Below are 6000 nucleotides of genomic sequence, written 5' to 3' on the forward strand. Positions count from 1 at the left end.
CAACCTTGATAGTGACACTCTCTTAGGATACATTTTACTCTATAATGGCACTTTTGCACATAGCCACTAGATGGAGTTACAACATTTGACTGACTTTTTATATCTACACATGGTTTACATACATTTTCTTGTCTTAACTATATACTAACATTATAAGCTGTGTATTTGTAATTATTTGTATGTAAACATGATTGATTACCACTTGTCTCTGTAAAAACAATCTCCTTTAACCCATTTCCGACATCGGGTGTAAATGTATGTGGATGTCGGACTCCCTCCCTTTGATTTGGGTTCTGGCGCTGAGCACACACCTTTTCCGGCACATGATGGGCTAGAAATCCCGCCCATAGGTGACTGTCACATGATCGCGGGTCACCGCTGGGATGGCATGACGAGAGGTCTCCAGCAGACCTGTATGGTTGTCACTGCTGGATCCTATGATTACTGCCTGGTGGTTGGCGCTCATAGCAAGTGAGCAACTCTGCTACACTGTACAAGCGATCTGGTCATCGCCTCTATCTAGCAGAACCGATCGGGTTATGGCAGCTACTAGTCTCCCATGGAAACTATTGAAGCATGCCTGTGGAGACATGGGAGGGTCAGCAGGCTCCCTGGTCCGCTAGCCAAAACCACATGGATCATCTCGTTGAACTCCCGCTCTCCTTTTAATGTGGGCAAAACGCTACTCCGACAACACAGGGTGAGGGAAAAGTGTGGCAATGCTTTATTGAACCAAAAAACAGGCAAATAACACATACAACAGCCCCAGCAAAATAGCCAAGATGGTGCACACTACAGAGTCTCACCCTTCCGGTGATTCGATAAGAGCAGCTATGACTTCAGAGCTCCCAGGGTCGTTGCCCCATCTGTGACATGCACACAGAAAGGAGGTAACAAGCATAGGAAGATGACATTCCATTGAGTCCATACAAGGTACAAGGCCAGTTGATCCGAGGATCACAACCTGGCTTCTCCAAACAAATCCGTGATTCAGTGATGGTCAATGGAGCAAATTTGTATTCTTCCGAGGCTGACAACCCCTAGGTTGTTTACTATAGAATTATAGATCCGTGTCCCTCGTGATGGAGCCATGATGTAAAATTGCTGCTGTATTGTCTCTGGTCCTTTGGATGTATGGATGTCTTGGCAGAATCTCTCTGGCTGTTTCTCTCTCTGTCTCTTTATACAGAGGCATGTAAATTACCCCCCTTTTGCCCAATCAAAATAAAACAATAAATAAATATCAAACATACACATATTTGGTATCACCACGTTCAGAATCGCTCGATCTATCAATATAACCAAAGAATTAACCCGATCGCTAAATGGCGTAATGAGAAAAAAAGTCAATAAGCCAGAATTAAATTTTTTCGGCCACCGTAACATTGCAATAAAATGAAATAATGGGCAATCAAAAAGATCTTATCTGCACCAAAATGGCATTATTAAAAACATCAGCTCAGCGCACACAAAAATAAGCATATTGCGCAGTGTACGTCTGGAAACGCGGCCCCCAACGGTACAATTCCTTCATCAGGCGGCATGACCTATTAGATCAGATGTCCCTGAATATGTATCGGATTCACCCGATCACATGATCGGCGTAAACCAATCAGGATGGCATGGCGGCGCATTGCCGCCGTGGCAACTTGCATCATCCCATCAGACAAGCCAGGTCATGTGTACGGCCAGGGCCTGGCCGTTGTTACGCAACTCAACAAGCCGGAAGACAGGAGGACGCGAGGAGATAGCATGGGGGAGACAGCCCGCATGCGCACACATACCAAATAAGGTGCCTGTGCAGTAAAAGTGTCTAAGTGCAATCTGAAAATAAGGGTAAAACCAAGGTTAACCCCCACCTGCCTCCTTGCCGCCTTCTGTCATTCGATTATTTTTGTGGCTTTTTAATATTGTTTTTACATCACATTACTTACTTTGTCTGTGTCCTTTTTTTTTATCACCATCACACAGCGCACGTAAATACAACCAAAGTGCTTCTGAGTTCAATATTGTAGATCACACTCATTTAGCAGCCTGAAGTCGTTCAACACTTGTTTCCCGACTTCTTTCCACCGGTTCAGGAATAATGATGGGACAGAACAATCACTATTAGATCAATCTGTCCCCATACAGTATCATGCTATCAACAGCACATCTGCAACTTAAGCCGGCGATGTGCTGCTGAGAACAATGATTTTTGTTCCAGCATAAACAATCCAATCACTTGAATATGCAGCATTTTGCTTGTTTGGTATAATACACCCCATAGCCCTCCATGTAGTATAATGTGCACCACAGTCCTCCATATTGTATAATGCACACCCCATAGTCCTCCATATAATAAAATGTGTCATATAATACACGCCCTATAGTCCTCCATATAGTATAATACACTCCTTATAGTCCTCCATATAGTATAATACACTCTCTATAGTCCTCCATATAGTATAATACACTCCCTATAGTCCTTATTATAGTAGAATATACTCCTCAGTCCTCTATATAAATACAGTTCAGTCCAGTCCTCCATATATTATAATACACTCCTCATAGTGCTCCATATAGTATTATATACTCCCCATAGTCCTCCATATAGCATAATACACTCCTCATAGTGCTCCGTATAGTATAATGCACCCCCATAATCCTCCATGTAGTAGAATTCACTTCCCATAGTATAATGCACCAAATAGTTCTTCATATAGTATAATATATTCCCCATAGTCCTCAATACAGTATAATGCAGCCCCCATATAGTATAATGCAGCCACCCAACAGACTATAATGTAGCCCCGCAATACAAAATAATTTAGTCCCCCCTAAAATATAATGCAGCCACCTCATAAGGTGTAATACAGACCCCCATAGAATATAATGCAACCTCCTCATATAGTATAATGCAGCCCCCACAGAATACAATGTCGCCCCCTCATATAGTATAATGTAAGTAGTGTATCTACTTACATATAATAATTCAACATCAACTTGTGGGGGACAGTTACGTCCAACTTCTGAGAACTGCGCAGATAAGCGGCAAGAGAGGCGATATTATCACTCTTCAATACACACGACCCGATTACATGCCCTTATGCAAGCACCATTTTGATTCTGTGACAATATCTTATCAGACCAAGGCACACCCGTTAAATTCAAGTACGGTAACAGTATAGTGAGATTGCATTTTAGGAAGCGCCGCGATTAGCACGCTAAAATGGTTACTCAAAGGCCGTTCGGAAACCCTGCTACTATTTTGCCCAGTCGGGCACGAGTTAGAGGGGTTCAGCAGCAGTGAGTACATGTATGGTTCCGGCCTGGCCGGGATATTTAAAGGCTTATTTCGCCGTGCAGTAACGCTTTTCAGAAAAGGTTTAGAATTAGTAAAACCGCACGTGAAGACGGCTGTCAGAAACATTGCTAAAGATGCGGTCACTACGGTCTCATCAGCCATTATGAATAGGATAAATACAGCCCCAGCAAGATGGTGCTGGGCTAAAATCACAAAAAAGAAACACGCACGTGTCCGCCTTTACCGCCGATGCTCTTGAATAAAAATACAACCAAGAGACGAACCCATCAGAAAAGAGTGAGATTCAGTGCGGAGGACATCTTCTGATCAATATGGCTTCTGTAGAGCGCATAACATCTGAACTAGATATTTTTGACATACCTCCGACACAGACAAGTATAGAGAAATCTCTATTTGTAGAAGTACAACCGGTTGCCTCTCTGTCAGACAATGTCCCGTTGGAATTTTTCATATCCGGGAGCGGAGATTATTATTATGATCTGAACACCCTGCTGTACATAAATTGCCGCATCTTCAAGCAAGATAATTCGGCTATCGCTGATGGCGCGCGTGTAGCGCTCATAAACTATCCTCTAGCCACTCTTTTTAATCAGGTCGATATTACTCTGGGGGCCTGAGTTATCTCACAATCGGACAATCTCTACAGCTGTAGAGCATACATAGAGACCCTTCTAAATTACAGTTCGCAGATGCTGTCCTCACAATTAACCGTCAGTTTGTTCTATAAGACACAGCGGGACATCATAATGACCGAAGCTTGGATGGCACAAATGCCGGTTTTGTTAAAAGAGCCATTGCAACCTCCCACTCCAAACCTGTGGATCTCTTGGGTTCCATTTTAGGTGATATATTTTATCAGCCAAAGCTAATATTGAACAGACTGGACATTAAGGTTAAGTTAACGAGAAATATGGACGCTTTCTGCCTCATGTCGGCTGAAGCCGAACTGCTGAAAGTGCAAATCTCACAAGCGGCTCTCTATGTAAAGAGAGTGCAGGTATCTCCACAGTCAGGCACTCTTATCCGCAACAGCCAAGTATGCTATTGACCGAACATGCATGAAAGTGTAGTCTAGCCGTCGGAACACGGATCACAAACCACGAGAACCTCTTCCCAGGACAGATACCTAAAACGGCTATATTGGGTTATATTGTAGATGATGAAGCATTTAGCGGCTTGTATGCTAAAAACCTTTTGCTGTTCCATTGCTACAATGTCAGCCACGCTATATCTGGACGGGCAACAGATCCCGGCGAGGCCTTATAATCCTAATTTTAATGTTGATTTAGCCATCAGAGAGTATATGGCTCTTTCCCATATATCCAGTAAGCAAAAGGTTGATTGTGCCATGGCCATAGATCGTGAATTTGCATTTGATTTATCGCCTGATCAAGAACCTGGAGGACATTTCTCACTCATTAAAACAGATAACCTGCAAAGTCCGATTTGTGCTACCGACGCCCCATATGATAAATATTCTTGTTTTTGCAATCAACCCCGCCATTCTGGAAATTAATAATGGGAGAGAGATCTTGTATGATTTTAATTAATGAATGGACAGTAGAGTTGAGCGACTTTGGTCGGATCGGGTTTCATGAAACAAAATTTGTTTCAGATGAAACTGGTCCGACTAAAGCAAAAAAAGCCGCTAGTTTTTCTCGCATATTTCCTGCGGCAGGGAGTTGCGGAATTGCCGTGGAAATTTCCGCGGCAATTCCGCAACGTGTGCACATAGCCTAACGATTTATAGGGTGTATTTCTGAATCATTTAATCTTAGCTTCATTGGAAAAAACTGCTTCTTTCAAAAATAAGGAAATTTCTAAGTGACCCTAAACTTTTGAATGGGAGTGTATCTTATACTAAATAAATACGGTGCACTTAATCTCATTTCCACCTTGATAGTGACACGCTCTTAGGATACATTTTACTCTATGATGGCACTTCTGCACACAGCCACTAGATGAAGCTACATTTGCCTGAATTTTTATATCTACACATGGTTTACACACATTATATTTTCTTGTATAAACTATATACTATTTAACATTATAAGCTGAGTAATTTTGTAATTATTTGTATGTATACATGATTGTTTTTACAGAAACAGAAGTGGTAATCAATCTCCTTTAACCCCTATCCGACATCAGGTGTAAATGTACGCTGTCAGACTCCCTCCCTTTGATTTGGGTTCTGGCGCTGAGCACACATCTTTTCCGGCACACGATAGGCCAGAAATCCCGTCCATAGATGACCCTGTCACGTGAACGCGGGTCACCGATGATGGGTTGGCATGACAACCAGAGGTCTCCAGCAGACCTGAGCCGATCAGGTTATGGCAGCTACTAGTCTCCCATGGAAACTATTGAAGAATGCCTGTGGAGACATGGGAGGGTCAGCGGGCGCCCCGGTCCGCTAGCTGAAACCGCATGGGCCAGAGATCGCCCAGCTAAACTCCCGCTCTCCTTTTAATGTGGGCTTCATTGAACCAAAAAAAAAACAGGCAGATAACACAGAGCAGTCCCAGCAAAATATCCAAGATGGTGCACATTACAGAGTCTCACCCTTCTGCTGATTCGATAAGAGCAGCTATGACTTCGGAGCTTCCAGCGTCGTTGCCCCACCTGTGGCATGCACACAGAAAGGAGGTAACAAGCGTAGGAAGATGACATCACATCGAGTCCATACAAGGCCA

This window comes from Dendrobates tinctorius, unplaced genomic scaffold, assembly GCF_039654945.1.
Source record: "Dendrobates tinctorius isolate UK_male_01 unplaced genomic scaffold, ASM3965494v1 ptg000226l, whole genome shotgun sequence".
Taxonomy (NCBI): domain Eukaryota; kingdom Metazoa; phylum Chordata; class Amphibia; order Anura; family Dendrobatidae; genus Dendrobates; species Dendrobates tinctorius.